Raw genomic sequence first — 25258 nt, 5'->3', positions numbered from 1 at the left:
CCTCCTCTCCCATCTTCCTTATCTCCAGTTCTGGATGAACTTAGAAAAATTATCATTAAAAACCCAGCAAATAAGAAGAGAATCCCATAAAAATTCCAAGCATGGTACCATAGTCCTTGGGCACGACGATGGAGTACAGGCACACATGGCCACTGGTGTAGTTTTGGGGATAATTTGGGGACAGGACGACTCCATCTGAGCCTGTGTACTGCCCGCCACAGGGAGCTGCAAGGGAAAAGGATCATGGAGCATCCCTGGAGCCTGGAAATGTCCCCAGCCACCATCCCCTGCTCCAGGTGCTGCTGCCTGAAAGTTCTCATTGGAAAAATCAGGTTTATCCCACCCTGAGTTTGTGCTGGAATTATCAAACCACTAACTAATGTGGGATTTGCTCTGTTCCCCACTCACAGCTGGGGATGAGCTCCTTTTGCCACCTTTCCTCAGTTTTTCCTGCCACAGCCTTCCCAAATTAGGGATTTCACTCCTTCCCCCCACCAGCTGCCTCTTGATCCCCTTCTCAGCTCAAATCTGACTGCAAACCATGAAGTCAGAAAAGAAAATAAAATAACCACAGATAAACCCTAAGGAAAAACCCCTTGTTTTGTCACTGAGCTCTGTCCCTGCTCAGCAACACCCAAGACTGAGGGTTTGGATTGGCAAGGATCAGGTTTAGCCAAGGTTTAAGAGGATTCCTGACTCCTGTCCTGTGCCAGGCACTGAATCAGTCATGTCCAGTTTCCTGTCTGTCTCCAAGAAAACCCTCAAGAAAACTCCCCAAAATCAGCTCTTCCTTTAAAAAAAGAGCTGTTAAACCCCTGAAAAACAATGAAATCTAATTCCTGGTAAAACCCCTAAAAAATTATAGAAAAACTGAGAAAACCCCTGTGAATTAACCCCCATTTTTCCATGGAGGTTGCATTGAGGGGTCCAGCTCTGGGCAGATCCTCCCCCCAGCCCCTTCCCGTGGGATTTACCTGTACAGGTGGGGCGTGGCTTGTTCCAGGTGGGTTTCCCATCCCCTCCCATCACACAGGTGAGGGTGGGGCCCCCCTCGATGTCGTAGCCCCCATCACAGTAGAAGGTGATGGTGGAGCCCAGCTTCAGGTCTGTGCCCACCCTGGTGCCATTCTTGATGGAGCCTGGGTCAAAGCAGGACTCCCGGGGGTTCTCTGCAGGGAAAGAGATAAAATTTTAAAAAACATATTAAAAAAATGTTAAAAACCAAATTTCCTAGGATTTTTATTCCTCGGGCGCAGCTCCTCTGCTGCTTTGATAAGTGCAATGGGATTTTTTTTAGGATTTTTTTCACCTGAGAATGTGTGGGATTTTCACAAGGACTGGCACCATTTGCAGGGTGTGGATTTGGGATTTGGTTTGGATTCTGGGAGAAGGGAGGCTCCAGTTCCCACCCAGGCACCCAAAATACAAACTCCCTGTTTTGGGAACCACAGACTGGGGAACCCCCTCTGCCCATCACACATTTGTACCCTCAGCCTTTAAATCCTGAAATCCTGGGTTCCCCTGGGTTCAGTGGGGTCTTGAAGGACCATAAGCCAAATCAAAACTCTGATTTCACACAACCCCAGGATCGCTGAGGCTGGAAATTCCCTTCAGGACCATCGAGTCCAAGCTGCGACCCATCCCCACCCTGTCACCAGCCACAAGGACAAATCATATTTGAGATGGGGAGGAATCTCCATCTGGCACAGAGAAATCCTGGATTCCCCATCCCTGAAGTGTCCAAGGCCAGGCTGGATGGAACTGGGAGCAATCTGGGATGGTGGGATTGTTCCTGCCCATGGATGGGTTTTAAAGTCCTTTCCAACCCAAACCAGTCTGGGATTCTTTCATTTATTCCTTGGACACCTCCAGGGGTGGGGATTCCACCCTTTCCAAGGCCTGGCACCTTTTCCATGCAGAAGTTCCTGCTCATGTCCAACCTGAGCCTCCCATAGCACAACTTCAGGCTGCTCCCTCTCATCCTGTCCCTGTTCCCTGGGTGCAGAGGCCAAACCCCACCTTGCTCCACCCTCCTGGCAGGTAGATAGTGAAAAATTCTCTTCCTGCAGAGTTTAAAATCCCATTTCCACATAAAAACTCCAGAGAACACTACAGAGCTGTCAGGACTTAGATATTTTTTTCCTTCTTCTAACAGCTTTTTTTTTGGGGGGTTTTCTTTTCTTTAATTTTTTTCCCTGCCTGCAATATAATTAGAGGCTTTGATTAATCCTGCTCTTTTGTCATTTGGAAATTGCTCATTAAAGACAAGGGCTTTTCTGAGAGCAGTGGCTCTGGGAACAATTCAAGTGTGCTTAAGCATTAAATCAGGGGCTCTCAGATTTTGGGGAAGGTGTGGAAAGGAGAAACAGGAAACTGTAAAGCCCACAGGTTTTGCTTTTGCTTCTCTGCATGAAAAATCAGGTGATCCCATGGTTTCCTGTCCACAGCAGCTGCACCAGGAGATCCAAATGAATGGGGCACAAAAAGATGGGATTTTCTTTTTCCTCAGAGCATCAATTCCCTGTTTTGGAAGCCACAGATTGGTCAACCCCCACTGCTCATCACACATTTGTATCCTCAACCTTTAAATCCTGAAATCTTGGGTTCTCCTGGCTCTGTGGGGTCTTGATGTACAAATTTGGGACACTTTGAGCACCACTTTTTCTCTTTTCCTGTTTCACTCCTTTCCTCTTCACCTCCCTTTCTCCACCCTCTGCTTTGGGGATGCCAAAACGCCAGAATTCCCCCTGGAAGGAGCTTTCCACAGCATCTAGAGCCTTGTTCCAAAGAGGTGGAATAATCTGGGAATAAGTAGAGGGAAAGCCCCAGGTAGCTGCTGGTGGGGTCTTGATGCACAAATTTTGGACACTTTTGAGCACCACTTTTCCAGTTTCACTCCACTCCTCTTCACCTCCCTTTCTCCACCCTCTGCTTTGGGGATGCCAAAACACAATAATTCCCCTTGGAAGGAGTTTTCCACAGCACCTAGAGCCTCTCCAGTTGTTCCAACAAGTGGAATAATGTGGGAATAAGCAGAGGGAAAGCCCCAGGTAGCTGCTGAGCCCCCAGCCCTCACCTGTGTACTCGATGACGAAGCCAGCGTTGCTGACGGAGGCGTCGCTCCGGAACGCCAGGAAAAGGCTGTTGCTGCTGCTCTCGATCCTCTCTGGCAGCTGGGAGCCATAAAAACTCCCAATCAGAGGGCTCAGGGAGTCAGGCCCATCGTAGATGTGCAGGAAATCGTAGCCAGGCTCCAGGCTGAAGCTGCAAAAGCAAAGGAGGAGAGCTTGGGGTCAGGACATATTAGTGGAGAATTCCGCGTTGATGTTCTGGGATGTGGAAACCCGGGGCAGGGACTGGCTGCTCCTGCTCCAAAATCCTGCCAGGCAGAGGAAATTCCTGCCTCTATCCATGTCTGAGGGATCCAGGAGTAGGGATGGAGTCAAGGGGTTGGGATGGGGTTGGTCTCAGAGCTGCAGCTGCTGCAGGGATTCCTGGGCTGTGCCACATCATGTTCTATTTATTTCTGGGGTGGAAGGAATGATGAATCTGACTCCATGTTCTCAGAAGGCTGATTTATTATTTTATGATACTGTATTATATTAAAGAATGCAAACTAAACTACACTAAAGAATATAGAAGGTTAAAGAGATAATAATGAAAACTCGTGACTCTCTCCAGAGTCCTGACACAGTTTGGCCCTAATTGGCCAAAGAGTGAAAACAACTCACAGCAGAATCCAATGAAACAATCACCTGTGCGTAAACAATTTCCAAACACATTCCACATGTGAGCAAAACACAGGAGAAGCAAATCAGATAAGAATTGTTTTCCTTTTTCTCTGATTCTTCTCAGAAGAATCCCGGCCAAAGGGATTTTTGGATTTTTCCAGAAAATATGTGACAATGTTCTGTCTATCAAAGAGGAACTGCAGCTGGAATAAGAGGATCTCCTCCCCAAAAAATGTCTGGGAACAGATTATCCAGGGACATGGGACAGCTCCATCAGATTCCTTCCCAAAGTTCAGACATCCACACCCAGATCCTCCCTCCCCTCTCTGTGGCCATGGCACCAAACCATGCGTCCCCTCCCCAAGGCTATGGCACCAAACCCTTGTGTACTCACACGCTGAACACCAGGGCAATGACATAGTCAGGGGACACTGTCAGCTTCCAGTCACACTCCTTCCCTGGGGGATATGGCTCTGGGTACTGTGGGGACAGGATCACCGCAGCCGGGCCCGTCAGGATCCCGCCACACGGAGCTGCAGGAAAACCACCAAGGGTGAGCCTCTTGTGAAAAATGCGTATTTTATGATCGGCTTTTTGCAAATATTCAAATGAATGTTATATGTGTTGTGTTAGGAAGTAATGCTGGATTAATCCTCTTAAGTAGTGTGTTAAATATAGTTTTAGGTTATAACAAAATGTTAAAATAGAAACTATGCTATGTAGGATACTTTTTTAAAGAAAGGACTCGCATTGAGATAGCAGCCACAGGACACCTAAATCTTTCAGAAAAAAAGAATTTATTGCCCTCTTATCAAAAGAAACTAACTTCTTCCCACCTCAAAGGTGCTGTTAGGATTCAGAGGAAGAAGCTGACACTGCCCAGACAGAATCCTGTATTTGAATGGAATTTATGCATCATGTATGAGGTGTTTGAATATGCAACAGGTTATTTTTTTTAACGGTTAATCGTTTGTTAACTGTGTCCTTTTTCAGGCTCATGCTGCCCAGAAAAGGTCCCCGGACCGTCTGTAACTCTTTGTATTTATTGTCTCATATTCTCCTAATTCAATTTGTCCAAATTATTATTAATTAATATTAATAATTATTATATAGAATAGAATTAATGTTAATTAATTCTAATTGTATTACTATTTTTATAACCATTTTATTACTATTAAACTTTTAAAATTTCAAAAACAAGTGATTGGCGTTTTTCACAATTTAGAGCACGCAGACTTCCAAAGCACCAAATGGGAAGCAGGAATGGAATAAAATAAAGGAGATGTGATAGACAGAGGGGATTGAGACAGCACAGAATCCTTGTGGGGCATTTTAGTGGGAAGTGACCCTGAGGCTCATGTAGGACATGAGGTTGTGGTGGCTCTGCCAGGTGAGGGCTCTGTCAAACACCTCAAAGAGATCTCTGGATGCCACCAGGACCTTCCTAAAATCCATAAGTGAAGAGCCAGGAGGGAGAGAGAGGGAGAAATTCCACTTTCCTGCTGCATTTATGGAAGTCCCTGTCAAGGCCTGCTCGCCCGTAACGAGGTGAAAACACGTCTGGGCCTAAATGGCTCTGTCGTGTTTACTCCACTTCCCAGCACATTAAATGCCAAGCTGATTGAAAAATCAATTATTGCTTTTTTAAGGCTCAAAGTGCCTGCTCGTGTTTCTCACCGTGGCAAAACATGACTGATATTTTTCCTGTCAGTTTTTTATTATGCAGGCTCTTTGTGAGGGCTCGGAGGTTTCCCAGATCGGCCCTCACGTATTTGGGGTGAAAGGAAGGGGGTCTGAGAGCAGATAAAGAGTGGGAAATGAACTGGGATGGGATAAAAATGATGGGATAAATCTTGGAAACATTTTCCATGAAGGAATGAGCATGTGGAATTTGATAAAGAAAAGTATCAGGTAAAACCCAGTGGGGCTTGTCTAGAAATGCCATAGTAGGGATTAGAGAGCTTTTTCAAGTCCAAAAATGGAGAAATGTCATCCTTCTGGGACACACCAGGAAACCACAGCACAGATATGGAAAATTTGGCTGAAAGTCCCCCAAAAATACCTTGGAGAAACCACCAAACTTCCCACATTTGGGATGGAATGAGAGCAGGGAGAGCACAGCCTGTGGGGAGGTCTGAGAGCAGCTACAGAGTGGGAAATGAGCTGGGATGGGATAAAAATGATGGGATAAATCTTGGAAACATTTTCCATGAAGGAGTGAGCATGTGGGATTGTCCTGTGAGCTTTGATAAAGAAAAATATCAGGAAAAATATCAGGTAAACCCCAGTGGGGCTGGTCTAGAAATGCCATAGTACCTGTTAGAGAGCTTTTTCAAGTCCAAAAATGGAGAAATGTTATCCTTCTACTGAAATCACAGTACAGATATGGAAAATTTGGCTGAAAGTCCCCCCAAAAATGCCTTGGAAGAACACACCAGCATCTCTTCTGTGCCCATTCATCCCAATTTTAACCCCAAGGGTGCCTTCCCCTCCCATACTGTAACGTCAGGGGAAAACTCTGCAGAAACTGAAATCTAAGGACTCATTTTTGAAAAGCCTGAGGGAGACAAGTGTTCAACACCCTCGGATTCCTTTGAAAATCCCACCCAGAGTCTCCAAAGGGTTTGAAGCAGGAGCTGGACCCAGCCAGTGGTGCCTGGGACTGGGAGGGATGCAGACTTCAAATGGCCCAAACCTCCCGGGGCTCTCCCAGCCTGGATTGTTTCACAGTGGTGCCACAAAGAGGGGAAAACGCATCTGAAATGCTAAATACCCCCAGTCAGCCCTAAATTTAACACTGAGTTTTCCCAGTTTAGCTCCAACTAGGCTGCCTCTCCCCCAGTTACTGATATTTCACTGATTATTCCTCCAAATCCTTTGTCACTTCATATTAAAATTGGCTGGGAAAAAAACTATAAACAATTGAAGTATAATTTGAAGTACAATTTGAAGTATTAGAAAATCAGCATTTTTAATCACAGCTGTGGAGACCTGAAGGATATTTTTTTAAAAATATTTCTTGATTTTTTAAGATGTGTGGAGTGAAATTTTATAACAGGGTTCAGGATGGATCTGTGTCCATGAATTCAGGATGTGGATCTGTGTCCATTGGTTTAGAACATGGACCTGTGTCCCTGGGCTCAGAACATGGACCTGTGTATATGGGTTCAGGACATGGATTTGTGTCCATGAATTCAGGACGTGGATCTGTGTCCATGGATTCAGGTCATGGATCTGTGTCCATGGGTTTAAAACATGGATCTGTATCCATGGGCTCAAGACAGGGATCTGTGTCCACGGAGTTAAAACAAGCATCTGTGTCCACAGATTAAGCACAGGGATCTATGTCCATGTGCCCAGGACATGGATCTGCATCCATGGGCACAGATCATGGATCTGTGTCCATGGATTCAGATGACAGATCTGTGTCCATGTGCTCAGATAATGGATCTGCATCCCTGGGCTCAGATCATGGATCTGTGTCCATGGATCCAGGTCACAGATCTGCATCCATGGGTTTAGAACATGCATCTGCATCCATGGGCTCAGAACAGGGATCTGTGTCCATGGATTCAGGACAGGGATCTGTGTCCCTGGGCCCAGAACATGGCCCTGTGTCCATGGATTCAGGACATGGATCTGTCCATGGATTCAGGTCGTGGATCTATGTTCGTGTGCCAGGACATGGCCTTGTGTCCATGGATTCAGGTCACAGATCTGTGTCTGTTTCCTTGTGTACCTGTGCAGGTGGGAGGGTCAGGCTGCCAGAAGAACCTGTTCTGGATCTGCACACAGGTGATCTGGGCCTCCCCTTGCAGGCTGTAGCCGGGGTTGCACTGGAAGGTGATGGAGTCCCCGGCCTCCCGGCTGTCCCCGCTCCGGCTCCCGTTCTGGGGGATTCCTGGGTCGTTGCAGGATGTGGCTGTGGACACTGCAGGGAATTAAAAGCACTCCTGAATATCAATGTTTATTTAACACCAGGCCTGCAGCACTGGCTGCCCTCAGGCTCTGTCCTTACCCAGACATCCAGGCCATGCCTTGTTTCCCCATCCCTCCTCCTTCAGCATCCCACAAAGTTCCCCGACACACAAAAAGTGCTTTTCCCTTTGCTCTGAGCATCTGCCACTCCAGCTGGGAAAGGCTCTGGGGACCAGCAAGTTCAAGAGCAGCACCCAGGGAGCAGCTTTGATGTAGAATTGTGCACATGGCTGTTTACTCCATCAGGCCAGACACCCACTGATCCTCCACGGTGCTTTTGGAGAGTTCTGTGCCAAGGCACATGCTGCAAAATCAACTCAGCCACCAGCACTTCACGCTTTCCCCTGAGTGCCAGAGAAATTTAGCCTCAAGATCTGTGAAGCATCAAGCCTGACCTTTCAGAAATGTGTTTGTTTCCTTTCCAGACTTGTTGCTGCCTCTCTTTGAGGTCTGAGATGTCCCCTGAGCTGGGGACAGGCAAAGCTTCGCTGCTGCCTGAGCTCAAGGTCTGCCAACAGCACATGGATTTACCAGCAGGGAAAATCCTGGAGTAATAGGAGTTTTGTGAGCTTATCCACCTCATTAAAGGTCCCAAGATCCCAAAGTGGACAGGTCTGAGCTCAGGTCTGGCTGCTTAGTCACACCTGCTGAACAAAGGCTTTGAGCAGGAGCAGTCAATAAAGCCCAGCTCCAGATCAGGAGCTTATTTCCTGCTAAGTTGATGAGAGTCTGTTACAGCCAGGCAGTTTAGAGAAAGCTGCTCTTGAAAGAGCCAGAGGAAATCCCTCTCTTTCTGTGCAGCTGGAGATAAGGAAGTTAACAGCCCAGGCTGGTCCTTCCTGGCAGGATGAGACACAAATGTGGCAAAAAAACCCCAGGATGGCACCGCTGTGCTGCGTAACACAAAGCTCTGCCTCTGTCTGGGTCATCCCAAAGCTCTGAAACCCAGCAGAAATTCTCCCCAAAATGCTGCCTTGTTCCCCCAGCCAAGCAAGACACCCTAGACAGAAAGTTATGGAAAGAAAAAACAGAAAACCCAAACTTGGGAAGATGTTTCAATGTGTCTCAGTCCAGGCAAAGTCACATCATCACTCACCCAACCACTCCCTGTTTTTATCACTCCAAAACAACTGCACAAACCTGAACATTCCATAAATATTGGAATATATCACCCTAAATAATTGAAATTAATATGTTTGCAGGGCTGGGGTTTGGTTGGGGTTTCCCTCTGGGTCTGGTCAGGTTTTTGAGGAACCCCTGCCCATCCCACCTGAGAACTGGATGGCAAAGCCCTGCTTGCTGGTGAAGAAGTCGGTGTTGAACTGCAGGATGACGGAGTTGAAGGTGCTGTGGATGTCCCCAGGCAGCCCCGAGCCGCTCATCTCCTTCAGCAGGATCCCGTTCTCCACCGGCCCGTCCCAGATCCGCAGCACGTCGTGGAACTCCTCGGTGTGGAAAACCATGAAATGGAGCCTGAGGGGCAAAAAACACCCGAAATTCAGGCCTGGAGTGTGGTTTGTGCCAAATTCAGGCAGCCAGGCTCACACAGAATGTGTTGTTTCATCTGGAATTCAGGCCTGGAGTGAGGTTTGTTGTGGTATTTTTTGAGTCTTGAATTTGACTCCATGTTTTTAGAAGGCTAATTGATTATTTTATTATATTATACAAATTATACTAAATTTTATGTTACATCATTATTATATTATATTATATTACATTATATATTATATTATATTATATTATATTATATTATATTATATTATATTTACATGATATTATTTATATATATTTACATATGTTGATATTATATATATATAATATAATTTTTATTATATTACTTATAGATTATTATTATTATTATTATTACTACTAAATATTATGTTCTATATATTATATAAATTATACTAAACTACACTAAAGAATAGAGAAAGGATAAAGACAGAAGGCTAAAGGATAAAAATGAATCTCGTGACTCTTTCCAGAGTCTGACACAGCCTGACTGTGATTGGTTATTAAGTTAAAACAATTCACACAAAACCAATGAAACAATCACCTGTTGGATAAACAATCTCTAAATTACATTCCAAAGCAGCAAAACAGAGGAGAAGCAAATCAGATAATTATTGTTTTCATTTTTCTCTGAGGCTTCTCAGCTTCCCAGGAGAAGAAATCCTGGTGAAGGGATTTTTCAGACATCCCCAAATCCCACCCTGTCCTTGGGGGTGTTGTCCAAACCCTCCTGGAGCTCTTGGGAATGTGAGCATTCCCTGGGGATGGAGCAGGAGTTGATCCCATCCACTCCTGCACTCCAATCCCACCTGGACAGGAGGAATTTCCCTGTCCCTGTTTGTCACTGCCCCATTTTCCCTCTGGCACAGCAAAATCAGGCCAAGCATGGGCAACTCAACCCCAGTGTGAAACGGGGACAGAAACCTAGAAACAGAAAAAAAAACTTCTGTAAAAAATAAACCCATCAGGTGCTGTGCTGAAATCCCTGCCAGCCCACAGAGGCAAACAGGGAAGCTTTCACTTGGCTGCTTTCCCATTTATCTGGGGCAAACATAAATAAATCAGGGGAGAGACATAAAAAAAAGGGGGAGGAAAAAAAAAAAAAAAAAGAAAAAAGCCCCACTGCAAAATCCTCAGGAACAAAATGATGCCCAGAGAAGCTGGGAGAAACCAAAAGAGCTGAATCATAAATCTCCCAAGCAGAGACCTTGAGCAAAGAGAAATAAAGCCAGGCCTGAGGAAAATCAGGATGGATGGTGCAGAGCTGTTCTCCACGGCTGCCTTGCTGTGATTAGGTTTGTTCCCAGCCTTAACTGGGCCCAGTGAGCCAGAACTGCTGGGAAAAACTAAAAACTCATCCCTGGAGACCTTGGGATCAGGGGGAGGCTGCCAGGGGTTGAGCTGGGCTGGGGGGACACCCTGGAACTGCCACCAGCAGCTCCAGGGCTGCCTAAACCACCCCATTTATCTGAGAAAAAACAAATTCAGGGGGAGAACACCTGGATGATCCAGGTGATCAGGCTGGAATCTGCTGGGGTATCAGATATGGAGTTCTCTGGAGCAAATCCAGCTATTCCACATTGACATCTCAGCTTTTCCCTCAGCCTGAGGTGTGAGACCAGGCACAGCCCCTGCTGCAGCAGACAATGGAGGGGAAAGGAGTTTTATTCATGAGGGGAAAGGAGTTTTATTCCTGAGGGGAAAAGAAATTGTATTCCTGAGGGGAAAGGAATTCTATTCCTGAGGGAAAGGAATTTTATTCTTGAGGGGAAAGGAGTTTGATTCATGAGGGGAAAGGAGAAGAAATTCCATTCCTGAGGGGAAAGGAATTCTATTCCTGAGGGGAAAGGAATTTTATTCCAGAGGGAAAGGAATTTTATTCCTGAGGGGAAAGGAATTCTATTCCTGAGGGGAAAGGAATTTTATTCCAGAGGGAAAGGAATTTTATTCCTGAGGGGAAAGGAATTCTATTCCTGAGGGGAAAGGAATTTTATTCCAGAGGGAAAGGAATTTTATTCCTGAGGGGAAAGGAATTTTATTCGTGCACTCTGACAATCCCAAATATTTCTCAATTATAGGCATGGAAATGCAGTAAAAAACAAACAAAAAATCCCACAAAAAAACCCAAACCAAACCAAACCAAACAAAAAGAACCTCAAACAAACAAACAAGCACCAAAAAAAAACCCCCCAAAAAACCCCAAAAAACCCCAAACCAACAAACAAAAAAACAAACAAAAAAAACCCAAACCAACAAACCAAAACAAAAGAAACCAAACAAAAAACCCCAAACATCAACACCCAAACCAAACCAAACCCAAAACAAAACCAATAACCAAATTAGAAACTGGGGAGATTATATTTATGTAAATATAAGTGTGAGAGTGGGGAAGCTCTGCCAGTTTAGCAAGGAGCAGAGAGGAGAGCCCAGCTCTACCCTGAGTGTGAACAACCCTTGGTCCCTGTGGGTCCCTTCCAGCTCTGGGTATTTTCTCTGCTGTTTTTAGATGAAACTCTGCAAAGTGGAACCTGTCAATACCCATGAAAATGGGAATTAACAACATCAGTGGAATTTCACAACACTGGGCTCAGGGGTTGACCACAACTCTGCCATGTCTCTGTGTCCTCTGCTCCCAGCTGGGTAAGGAATTTCCATCCATTTTCCACACAACCTCCTGCTTTTCCTCCACCTTCCTCCTCACCCCCAGCCCAACCAAGGCACTCCAAGCCCCCTCTGCAAGAGCAGCCCTTTCCCTTTCATGGCTCTGAGGTGCAGACTCATTTTTCTCGCTGTCTCACCCCCCCTGCCCTTCCCCTGGTGCTGCGCAGCTACAGCTTCATTCCAAAAGCTCTGGTGATTAATTTTCATGTAAGTTATAAATGAGAGCTTTATGCAATTGTATCATGCGTGAAGAGGATTATTTTTCCAATGGATTACCATAAAAATGAAGTTGCTGGGAATGTGCTCTCTCCACTCCCCTGAGATCAGCTGTGCTGCTGCTGGGGCTGGGAGATGAAAGGGGCAGGGAGAGGGAGCTCTGATCCCTGGGAAGGGCAGGGTCACCAGGTGTGTGCGGCTCTGACACCTTCCAGAACCTTCTCCTTTCACTGCTGGCCTCTTCCAAGCCTTTGGTTGATCCCAAACCTCTGCTCATGCTTTTAGGGATTACAAGAGCAAAGTTGCTGAAGCAGCCTTTGGATAGGGGGGAAAAAGGGACTTCTCTACTCTGTCCTATAAAAACCTTTTCCAGGAGAACAAAAATAGAGGAGATTTCGAGTGGAAGCTGCCTGTGCAGGGATTCAGCTGTTTTTGCTGTGCTTTTCCTCCTCTGCTCACACCCAAGCCCATCCATTATTGAGCCATTCTGAAGGGCAGCGCTAATGGAGGGAATTTCTGCATGAAATAAAAATGTGAAAACACCAGGCCAAACCTGCCTCCAGCAGAACTCCACGGGCTAAAAGCAGCACAGAGCTCACCCTGAGGGCCAGGCTGTGCTGGGATGGGTGCTGAGGCAGCAGGGAGGAGAAAATGGGATGGAGAGGGAAGGAATTCAGGATGGAACAGCAATGGGCTTGGGGTGAGCCAGGAATGGCTGAGAAGCACTGGGAACTCTGATGGGAGAGGATTACTACTACTATTATTATTATTATTATTATTATTATTATTATTATTACTACTACTACTACTACTATTATTTATCATTATCATCATTATTATTATTGTTGTTGTTATTCAGAACTTTTAAGGTGCATTTCTCCCCCTCAAATCCCACTCAGTCAAAGCTTGGCTTGCCCAAATATTCCAGTTTTTTTGTGGGTTTTGGCCAGCCTGGAATCCCTGGGAACACCCAGGGCAGCCCTGAAGGGTTTGGCAAACATCACTCAGGGGGTGGTGGGGCAGAAGTGAAGGATCAGGGAGAAGGAATTCCCTGGATTCTGGGACATTCCCTGTGATTTCCTACAACACCCCCATTCCAGGATTGTGTGGCCATTCAGCACTTTTGGGATGTTCCTCATTGATCTGGTGGAAAAAAGGGTTTGATTCTGGATGCATCCCATTAAGGAGAGGGGTGGGAAGCTGTCCATGGGCACCAAAGCTCATCTGGGATGTCTGAGCTCAGGAACACCATGGGCAGGACCAGGACATGGTCTGGTGTCACCACCCAGGGCTGAAAACAGAGGAGCAGTGATGCCTCTGGGGGCTCTGAGCAACCTGGGAAATAAACCCCATAAATCCTCAATCCCATCCTAAACCATTCCCTGATTCTGGAACCAACGCAGTGACTTCTCCCTGCTCGTCCCTCAGCTTCTCCCTCCTTTGCTTTATTTAATTTTTGATCTTTGTTTCTGCGAGAAATCCGTGGGGATTTTTTTGAAAAAACCAGCTCCAAGTGGGAAAGAAGCCAAACCACAGGAGCCCAGCTCACCCAATGGTGCACCCAGGCTCTGCCTCGATGGTCCAGATGCAGTTGAGGTTGTGGTCGTAGGGAGTTGGGTATCCTGGAGAAAGGATCCGTCCCGAGGTCTCTCCTCTGATTGTCCCTCCACACTCAGCTGGAACAAAAATATTTATGGGGTTAGGGAGGAGATTTGTGGCTTTCTGTGGCTCTTGCTTGGCAACAAGCTCACCCTGCAACAGAGATTATTCCTGGCTTTTTCCAGGGATTCTAAAAGCTTACAAAGATGAAGGGAATTGTTGAATTCAGCTGAGTTATCAGAGTTATTCTGAATTTCTGAACACCTGGCAAAGCTTCCCTGCACCTTTCTGAATCTCCAGGGAGCAAAAGCAGAGCCTGTCAGGATCCTGATTCCCTGCTCCACACGTGGGGGTGAAGGAGCTCTGCTCCTCTGCTTGGATTCATCAGAAAATGAAGGATAAGAAGCCAAAGAACTTGTAAATGTCGCTGTAAATGAACTGCAAAGAATGTGAGGATTTGGAGTAATTTCCATAACATATCCATTCAAATTCTGTAATTTTCATTTTTTTCCGTTTTCTTTCATTTCTTTTTAATTTCCACACGCTCAGACACGGCCTCATATCCAACACACGAAGAGCAAACAGGCTGAAGGTTAAGAAAACGCACAAATGGCGGAGATTTATCTTTTTACATCAATAAATGAGGCTGAAATCCCAGCCAAGGACTGGCCCTGCCTCCTGGGAGAGGGAACACGGAGTGCCAGGGGCTGAGCACATCCCTGGGTGTGCAGATCTCCCAGGGGACTCGGTGTCCAACAACTCCCCCATGTCCTGGGCATGGCAGGACGGGAATCAGCAATCAGCCCCATTCATTTAACACACAGAACCCCAAAGCGGAATTTGGAAGAGCTGCAGGTGAAAAGGGAACTCTGCAAAGGGAATTGAAATGTCTGGGGACGGGATCAGGTGTCAGGCAGCTCTGAAATAAAACTGGCTCTGAGCTGTCACACAGGACACACGTTGGTGTCACTATCAGGAGGTGGCACTCACTTCAACATGTCCAGAGTGAAAGGACAAGGCTGGAACAGCACAAGGAAGCAAAAATCCCTTGTCAAATGTGGGTTTAGGGCAGAGGGTTTCATGTTAGAGCTGCTTCAGGTGCTCTCTGTCTCATACAGGAGCCTCACCACGTTAATTAGTGGAGATGGGCAATTAACAGCAGAGTTAATGTCCATGGATCAGCAAAGGGTGGTCAGGGTGGGGAATCCAATTTCCTGGAGGTGCAGGAGGTGTCTCCATCTTGAGATGCCTCACAGAGGAGCCTCACCGCAACTTAATTAGTGCAGATGCAATTAACAGGAGAGTTAATGTCACATGGATGAGCAAAGCAGGGACAGAAGGTGGCCAGGGAGTGGGATCCAAGGAAATCACTTCCAGGAAGTTTTTCCATCTCAAGGACCCTCACCACAGACAACTTAATTAGTGCAGATGCAATTAACAGCAGAGTTAATGTCAATGGATCAGCAAAGCGTGGTCAGGGCATGGAATCCACAAGGAAATAATTTCATGGAATCCACAAGGAAAGAATTTCCTGGAGGTTTTGGAGGAGCAGGAGGTGTCTCCACCTTGAGATGCCTCACAGAGGATCCTCACCACAACTTAATTAGCGTAGATGGGAGTAATTAATAGCAGAGTTAATGTCAATGGATCAGCAAAGCTAGGACAAAAAAATGGTCAGGGTAGGACCATTTTTTGTAGGGTAGGGTGTGGGACCAAGGGTGTTCAGGGTGTGTGATCCAAATCTCGGTCTGGAGAGTGCTGGAGGAGCAGGAGGTGTCTCCATCTCGAGGACCCTCACCACACACAACTCAATTAGTGCAGATGCAATTAACAGCAGAGTTCATGTCAGTGGATCAGCAAAGCAGGGACCAAGGATGTTCAGGGTGTGGGATGCCAGGAAATCTCTCCTGGAGAAGGAGGAAGGAGAAGGGGAAGGAGGAGGAGGAGGAGGAGGAGGAGAAGGAGGAGAAAGAGGAGAAGGAGGAGAAAGAGGAGAAGGAGGAGAAGGAGGAGAAGGAGAAGGAGGAGGAGAAGAGAAGGAGGAGGAGGAGGAGGAGAAAAAGGAGGAAAAGAAAGAGAAGGAGGAGGAGAAGGAGGAGGAGAATAAGGAGGAGAATGAGGAGGAGAATAAGGAGAAGAAGGAGAAGGAGAAGGAGGAGAAGGTGTCTCACCCACACAGGTCGGCAGGGGCCGGTCCCAGGCTCTCCTCTCCTCTCCCCAGTCAGGCACACCAGCACCCTGGTGCCTCTCAGGGTGTAGCCAGGGTCACAGCTGAAGGACACTGAGCTGCCAGCAAAGTGTCCCTCGTCGTGCACCTTGTACCCAAACTGGGGCACGCCGGGGTCCTCGCACTTGATGAGCTCAAAACCTGCACAGGGAGCAAGGGCAGCTGTTGGCAGCAGGGATTTCACAGCCAGGAGGGTCTCACACAAAGCCACGGTGGGGTTTTCTTCTTACAATGATTTGTTGGGGAGCAAAGGGGCCATTCGGAAATCAGAAGGGTTTTAATTAATGTTGGAGTTTTGATCTGGATTTCGGGATCGCTACAGGCTTGACAGGAATAGTTTGATCAGATCCCAGGGAACAGGGACAGGGGAAGAGGAAACAGCCTTGACCCGTGCCAGGGGAGGTCAGGTTGGACACCAGCAGGAATTTCTGCATGGAAAGGGTTGGAAGGGGCTGCCCAGGGAGGTTTGGAGTGCCCATCCCTGGAGGTGTCCAAGGAACAGCTGCATGTGGCACTCAGTGACAAGCTGGGGATCAGGCACAGCTTGGACTGGGTGGGCTTGGAGGGCTTTCCCACCCTCAATAATCCTGGGATGCTGTGCTCTCCCACACTCCAACTCCACTTTGGGTACAAGATCACCCCAGAAAGGACTCTTTGCTCATGTGCAACACAAAACCACAAAAATACACCTTGACCTGTGGGATTGGAACTCACTGGAGAACTGCAGCTCGAAGCCCTTGCTGGTGTTGGCAGGGTCAGTGATGAACTCCAGCCACATGGAGCTGGAGGTGCTGTTGATGCTGGTGCCCAGCAGCTCCGAGCGGCTGAAGGTGCCCAGCAGCCGGGCAGAGCTGTTGGTGCCATCGTAGACCTAGGAGGGACAACAAATCCAGCCTGGAAAAGCCATTCCTGGGATCAAACCATCACTGCCCAGAGGGGCTCTGGCTGCTCCTGGATCCCTGGAAGTCTCCAAGGCCAGGCTGGATGGGGCTTGGAACAACCTGGGACAGTGGAAGGTGTCCCTGCCCGTGGATGATCCTTAAGGTCCCTTCCCACCCAAACCATTCCAGGATTTCCTTAAGGTCCCTTCCCACCCAAACAATTCCAGGATTTCCTTAAGGTCCCTTCCCACCCAAACCATTCCAGGATTTCCTTAAGGTCCCTTCCCACCCAAACAATTCCAGGATTTCCTTAAGGTCCCTTCCCACCCAAACCATTCCAGGATTTCCTTAAGGTCCCTTCCCACCCAAACCATTCCAGGATCTCCTTAAGGTCCCTTCCCACCCAAACCATTCCAGGATCTCCTTAAGGTCCCTTCCCACCCAAACCATTCCAGGATCTCCTTAAGGTCCCTTCCCACACAAACCATTCCAGGATCTCCTTAAGGTCCCTTCCCACCCAAACCATTCCAGGATTTCCTTAAGGTCCCGTCCCACCCAAACCATTCCAGGATCTCCTTAAGGTCCCTTCCCACCCAAACCATTCCAGGATTTCCTTAAGGTCCCATCCCACCCAAACCATTCCAGGATCTCCTTAAGGTCCCGTCCCACCCAAACCATTCCAGGATTTCTCTGCAGTTTCACTGAGCTCCAGAATAGAGAAATGATGAGGAATTCATCCCACCTAGTCCCTGATCTGCTCACAGCAACACCCTGGGTTTGTCCTTTGGGGTTTTTTTTTGGGAAGAACCAGCAGCTCCTGATAAATGCCCTCATTTGGGGTCACCTCAAATTAAGGAATTTGCTCCTGGCACTGAGCTGATCCTGAGTATTGGAGGGAAAAGGGAAGGAAAGAACCAACCCACTCTGAATTCCAGCTTCAGGCTGGAAAAGCAACTCCAACCCTCCAGGATTTGTCCTACAGGTGATCCAGGAGTGGTTCCTGGATCCACAAGTGCAAACAGGGACAAATCCTTCAGGCAATGTGAGCTGAGATCCAGGGATATCAAACTAAAAGTCTGATTTGATGGAACTCCACAGTGCTGCCCACCTGAGGAGCAGCATTTCCACACTGGAGGATCTGCACCCTCCTCCTCAGCCCTAATTTACTCTGCACACTGGGCTGCATCTCCTCAACTCTCTTTCCCAAGGAGCAGCTGCTAAAAAATCCACATTTTTCCCCCAGACTGACTCAGAGATGAGCCTTGATTTAAGAAAAACACAAATGGGGGTTTTTTCTTCCTTTTGTGAGGACCAAGAGCAGCTCCTCACCAGTGGAGATCGATAGGAACTTTCCTCAGATGAGCAGCTGATGACAAACCTGCTGAGAAAATGTAATTCCTCTGACAAGGAGTACATTCCTTGCATTAACAGGAAATCTTTCTCCCTTTCCAGTCATTTGTGAGCTGGAAACGTGGATTACGCCTCTCCTGGAGTGTGACACTTCAATGAGGACAGAGGATTCTTGGGAAGATGGCTCAGCACATCCTTGCAATATTAATGCCTCCTTCAAAACCATTCCTTTGGTTAATATAAAAAAAAACTCAGCCTGGATTTGTCTCCTTCTCCACAGAGTCCTGGAGCTTGAATAATCTCAGAAGAGTCTGGAGTTCTGCATTTCAATCAGCCCCTTTTTTGGGGACAAACCAGCCTTGATTCTTCAAAGCACTGAAATAATGCTGAAACCCTAACTATTCTGATGGAGGAGGAGTTTTTCTTGTGCAATTCCAGAGGTGAGAGCTGAATTTTAGCTGGTATAGGGGAAATTTGGGCTTCCAAACTGCCATGGGAATCACTGGGATGACACAGAGGTCGCTTCCACCTAATCCCACCAAAATTTTAGAACCTTTCTGGTGGATGAGGAGTTTTCCCTGTGCAATTCCAGAGGTGAGAGCTGAGGTTTAGCTGGTCTGGGGGAAACCTGGCATTCCAAACTGCCATGGGAATCACTGGCATGACACAGAGGTCGCTTCCACCAAATCCCACCAAAATTTTAGAGCCTTTCTGATGGATGAGGAGTTTTTACTGCGCAATTCCACAGGTGAGAGCTGAGGTTTAGCTGGTCTGGGGGAAATCTGAGCTTCCAAACTGCCATGGAATCAGTCCATGGCATTGGGATGACACAGGTCACTCCCACCTAATCCCATGAGAATTTTAGAGCCTTTCTGGTGGATGAGGAGTTTTCCCTGTGCAATTCCACAGGTGAGAGCTGAAGTTTAGCTGGTCTAGGAGAAATCTGACCTTGCAAACTGCCATGGCAATCACTCCATGGCACTGGGATGACACAGAGATCATTCCCACCTAATCCCACCAAAATTTTAGAGCCTTTCTGATGGAGGAGGAGCTTTCCCTGTGCAGTTCCAGAGGTGAGAGCGGAGGTTTAGCTGGTCTGGGAGAAATCTGCCATGGCAATCCCTCCATGGCACTGGGATGACAAAGAGGTCACCTAATCCCACCAGAATTTTAGAGCATTTAGAGGTGTTGCTCTCCACTGCCCGAGCCAGAATTACCTTGAGGACATCTCCTGCCTCCAGCTCGAAGGTCCTGGCTTTCAGCTGGATGCCCTTGCCAGGCTGGCTCTGGATGGAGTAGATGCACTCGTGGTTGTTGTTGTAGTTCAGGGGGTAGTTGGGTGACAGCAGCACACCCTGGGTGCCCGTCACCGAGGAGCCACACTCAGCTGCAGCGAGACACAAAGGCACATTTCAGTGACCCCACGCGTCTGCTGGCCACAGCACACATGCAGGAGGCGCCTCTGAAGGCCACAGCCGCTCAGCCCCTCCTGCAGCAGCAAGGAGAGGGCTTTTCCCTGTTGGTATTCACTACAACCTGTTGTTATTTACCACAACCATATCTCTACAACCTGCTGGTGTTCACTACAACCTGTTAGTATTCACTACAACCTGTTGGTATTCAGTACAACCTCTTGTTACTCACCAGAACCTGTTGGTATTCACTACAACCTCTTGTAACTCACTACAACCTGCTGATATTCACTACAACCTCTTGTTACTCACTACAACCTGCTGGTATTCACTACAACATGCTGGTATTCCCTACAACCTGTTGTTATTCACTACAACCTCCTGTTACTCACTACAACCTGTTTTTATTCGCTACAATCTGTTAGTATTCACTATAACCTCTTGTTACCCACTACAACCTGTTGGTATTCACTACAACCTGTTGGCATTTACTACAACCTCTTGTTACTCACTACAACCTGCTGGCATTTACTACAACCTCTTGTTACTCGCTATGACCTGTTGTTATTCACTACAACCTGTTGTTGGTCACTACAACCTGCACACTGTCGCCTTTCCCATCAAATTTTCCTAGCCAGGCTTCTCTCCTCTTTCAGAATCTGTGTAAATGTAAATCTGGGGGGAATTTGGGGAGGAATCTGTGTAAATTTAAATCTCTGTGAATCTCTGTGAAATGTGAGTGGATCTGTGAGAAATCTGTGGGAAGTTGGGGGATCTGTGTGAATCTGTGGAGAATCTGTAGGAATTTGGGTGAATCTGTATAAACGTAAATCTGTGTGAAGCTCTGTGAAATCTGTGTGGATCTTTGGGAATTTGGGGGGAATTTGGGGGAATCTGTGGGGGATCTGTGGGGAATCTGTGTAAATGTAAATGTGTGTGAATCTCTGTGAAATCTGTGTGGATCTGTGGGAAATCTGGAGGAATCTGGGTGAATCTGTAGGGGATCTGTGTAAATGTGTGTGAAGCTCTGTGAAATTTATGTGGATCCGTGAGAAGTCTGTGGGAATCCGGGCGAGATCTGTGAGTAATCTGTGCAAATATAAATCTGTGTGAATCTCTGTGACATCTGCATGGATCTGCAGAAAATCTGTGGGAAATGGATATAAATCCGTACGAATCTGTATGAATTTGTGTAGATCTGCTCAGAACAACCCCACGCTGAGGATTTTCTGTTCCTCCTGCCGAGCTCCCACACGAGCCAGCCGTGACTCACTGTTTTCCCAGCCTGTTTACCCTGCAGGATTTTCTGCTGTCAAACACTGGCTGCCTGCTCCTCTGGGGCTCTGCACGCAGGCCTGGGGACAGTCATCCCCTAGAGCAGTTTTTGGGATCAATCTCATGTCCCTGAGTCCTCATAGCTCCTGGAGCTGAGGGAACCATCCCAGGGGAGGGACGCATCTCAGAGCAGCTCCTGGATGATGAGGGAACCATCCCAGGTGAGGGAACCATCCCAGAACAGCTCCTGGAGCTGAGGAAACCATCCCAGGTGAAGGAACCATCCCAGGGCAGCTCCTGAAGATGAGGGAACCATCCCAGGTGAGGGAACCATCCCAGGTGAGCTCCTGGAGCTGAAGAAACCATCGCAGGGCAGCTCCTGGATGATGAGGGAACCATCCCAGGTGAGGGAACCATCTCAAGTGAGAGAACCATCTCAGAGCAGCTCCTGGAGCTGAAGGAACCATCCCAGGTGAGGGAACCATCCCAGGGAAGCTCCTGGAGCTGGAGGAACCATCCCATGTGAGGGAACCATCCCAGAACAGCTCCTGGAGATGAGGGAACCATCCCAGAACAGCTCCTGGCTCTGCTGCTCCTCCAGGGAAGGGTTAAGCAGCAGAGGCACCCACAGGAGGCTCTCTGGAGGAGACTCTTTGTCCTCTGCTCTTGCCAGGGATGAAAAGCTGGATTTTGGCACAGATTCCCCAGGGACAATGCTGGGGACATCTCAGGGAGCTGTCCTGGCCACAGGGCTTGGACAAAGGAACAAAAACCACTCCGAGCCCTCCCCAGACCATCTCCAAGATAGGAGCTGAATGCAGAGTGTCTGGAAAAGCAATTAAACCTCCTGTGATCTTAATGAGTCAGTCTGCCTTTTCCATCCCTATCCAGGCAGATCTGAGCAGCACTGGGGACATTGTGACAGAGCTGTCACCCTGCCACGGAGCTCTGGGCCATCAGCCCTGAGTTTGCCCTGCTCTGATCAAGCCAAGCTGTTAATTCTGAGCCAGGAGCAGCAGCCAGGGTTGTCCACTCAGTGCTGCTGTCTGAGGCTCCAGTTCAAAGCTCTGGAAATGATTTTTTATTTTGATTTTCATTCCCCTGATGAGCTTTATCTGCAGCCTGATTGTTACTCCTGCCTGTCCCAGCAGAATGAGGCCCCAGAGCTGGAAATTCAGCACAGCTGGCTCTGCTGGGGAGATTTGCTGCTGAAATTCTCCCTCAAGGGTCACCTAACCCTAACCCACAGCTTAGGACAATCTCCTGAGCAGGTCTGGCCACCAGGTGAGAGCCCTGCCCTGACTGATCTCGAGGAATCCCACAGGCTCAGGGTGAGCAGAGCTGGGAATGATTTTCTATTGAAATTCTACACCAAAAAATAAGTGTGACATCCTTTTTCCCACGGCCTGGAGCATCATCCCCCAACCCTGCTCTGGATGGTCCCACTCTGGGGGATGTCACCCATACATCCCAGGGGATGTCACCTCTCCATCCCAAAGGATGTCACCCATCCATCCCAGGGAATGTCACACACCCCAGGGGTGCTCCCATCCATCCTGGGGGGTGTCACCCATCCCAGAGGTGCTGCCATCCACCCTGGGGGATGTCACTTATCCAGGGGATGTCACCCATCCATCTTGGAATATGTCACCAATCCCAGGGGTGCTCCCATCTACTCTGGGGGATGCCACTCCTCCATCCCAGGGAATGTCACCCATCCCAGCTCCCATCCATCCCAGGGATGCTCCCAACCATCCTAGGGGTGCTCCCAGCCATCCCAGGGGATGTCACCTCTCCATTCCAGGGGATGTCACCCATCCCAGGGCTGCTCCCATCCATCCCAGAGATGTCACTCATCTCAGGAATGTCACCCATCCATCCCAGGGGATGTCACCCATCCTAGAGGTGCTCTCATCCATTTTGGAGGATGCCACCCATCCCAGGGGTGTTCCCATCCATCCCAGGGGATATTACCCCCCCATCCCAGGAATGTCACCCATCCCAGGAATGTCTCCCATCCATCCCAGGGCATGTCACCAACCCATCCCAAGAACGCAACCCATCCACCCTGGAGGATGTCACCCATCCTAGAGGTACTCCCAACCATCCTGGGGAATGTCACCCATCCATCCCCAGGAGGTATCACCCACCCCAGGGACATCACCCACCCCAGGGCTGCTCCCATCCATCCTGGGGGTTGTCACCCACCCCAGGGCCGCTCCCGTCCATCCCTGCCCACCTCAGGAGTGCAGCACAGCGGGGCCAGCCAAGCAAAATGAAAGCACATGACCACCTACCAACACACCTTGGCAGAGGCGCACTCCACACTCGCCGTCGCCCGCCCAGGCAGGTGATGCGCGCCGCGCCCTCCAGCCGGTACCCGGGGAAGCACGAGAAGCTCAGCACGTCCCCCACCCCGAACTGCAGCCCCTTCCTGATGCTGTAGGCCGGCACCTCGGGCTCGTCACACGGCTCCAGGTCGTATTCTGGAGGGGGAAAACGGGGGTTGTGGGATGGGAGATGGGTTCTGTCCTCCACGGAGAGGAGATGAGGGTCCAAGGGAGCTCTGAGCCTTAATCCAGCTGCAGTGAACCCATGAGGATGGAATCCCGTTTGGGCCATGAAAACCCACCTGGATTTCACCCCAATCCACAGCTCAAGGATTCTGTTCTTCCTGTAAATGACATGAGGATCCAAGGGAGGCTCTGAGCCTTGATCCAGCTGCATTTTGCAGGGAGGATGGAAAAATGAGGATGGAATCCTGTTTGGGCCATGAAAATCCATCCAGATGCCACCCCAACCTAAAACTCAGGGGTTCTGTACTCCCTGGAGAGGACACAAGAATCCAAGGGAGCTCTGAGTTTTGATCCAGCTGCATTTTCCAGGGAGGATGGAAAAATGAGGATGGAATCCTGTTTGGGTCATGTAAACCCAGGTGGATTTCACCCCAGCCTAAAACTCAGGGGTCTGCCTTCCCTGGAGAGAACACAAGGATCCAAGGGAGCTTTGATCCAGCTGCAGTGAATCCATGAAGATTCCAAACCATGAAAACCCACCTGGATTTCACTCCAACCTACAACTTGGGTTCTGTCCTCCCTGGAGCGGACATGAGGATCTAAAGGAGCTCTGAGCCTTGATCCAGCTGCAGTGAATCCATGAGGATTCTAAACTATGAATATCCACCTGGATTTCACCTCAACCTAAAACTCAGGGGTTCAGACCTCCCTGGAGAGGACATGAGCATCTAAAGGAGCTCTGAGCCTTGATCCAGCTGCAGCGAATCCATGAGGATTCCAAACCATGAAAATCCACCTGGATTTCACCCCCAGCCTACAGCTCAGGGATTCTGTCCTCCCTCTAAATGCCACAAGGATCCAAGGGATCTCTGAGCTTTGATCCAGTTTCAGTGAACCCATGAGGATTTCTATTTCTCCCTCCACCTACAACTCCCTCCCAGCCCCTGCATCCCAACCACCTCCGAAGGCAACAGGTCCCAGTCCCTGTCACAGTGACAGGGATGGGGATTTGTCACTGTCCCTGTGCTGCAGCCCAGAGAGGATGGATTGATCCGGGTGGGATTTCTGCTGCCTCTCCTTTTCTAATCCTGGAAATGGATGATCCTGCTCAGGGAAGGCAGGAGGACGCTGAAGCTGCTGCTCCAAGAAAGGTCACGTAGGATTCTGGCCAACAGCCAAACTCAAATCTCTGACCCCAAAGCAGCCTGAAGGAAAACTCTTTTGAAGGTGTTTTTGGCAACATCTCCAAGTCCAAAGCCTGTATGTTAACATATATATATGTAAAGGGAGCTAAAAATAGAACTGACTCCTGGTTTTGCTTTTCAAGATAGGAAAGAAACCTTGAAATACACTGAAAATGAGAGTTATAATTAGAGGCGAGCTTTTGAAAGGCAAAAAGCCATTTTCCCCTCATCAAAATGGGAGTTAATTGGAAATTTTCTGACTGGTTTCCACATGCAAATCCCTGACTTCAGAGGCCAGGAACAAAGGCACTGGGAACCAGGTTTCAGCTGCATCTATGGCAACAGCTCTGCCCGTCAGGGAGGGTGCCAGACCAAGCTCCACAGGAAAAATGGGAATTTCTCTCTTTCCCTGGGTGCTGGAGTGGCAGCTCAGGACTGGGAAGGACACGGGGACAGAGGGAAGAACAGCAATAAAGCTCCTGCCCTTCACTGGTTGTGGTAGGGAATTGCTTCTGGGGCACTCAGGCAGCAAAGATTGACATTCCCTGGAATGGCAGCACTTGGGAGTCACTTGGAGGACTCCAGCCCAGAGGACACAGTCAAACACCTCGTGCCCTTCAAGCAGAGGCTGCCCCAGTGCCATGAGCTGCCCTGCAGTGCCACACGTCCCTCCTTTGGTCCCTCTCCAAGTCCTCACGCTCCTCCTGACAGACAGCTGC

General features: G+C 48.5%; 1 pseudogene; it reads right to left on the bottom strand.

Moving 5' to 3' along the window:
* The window catches only part of LOC128937667 (CUB and sushi domain-containing protein 2-like), a 139446-nt pseudogene that overhangs the window by 53425 nt on the left and 60763 nt on the right, over nt 1-25258 (bottom strand).

This window comes from Melozone crissalis, unplaced genomic scaffold (genome assembly GCF_028551555.1).
Source record: "Melozone crissalis strain CALT ecotype California unplaced genomic scaffold, PUWL_Pcris_2 ptg000020l_1, whole genome shotgun sequence".
Lineage (NCBI taxonomy): Eukaryota > Metazoa > Chordata > Aves > Passeriformes > Passerellidae > Melozone > Melozone crissalis.
This window is presented reverse-complemented; position numbering and strand designations above follow the sequence as displayed.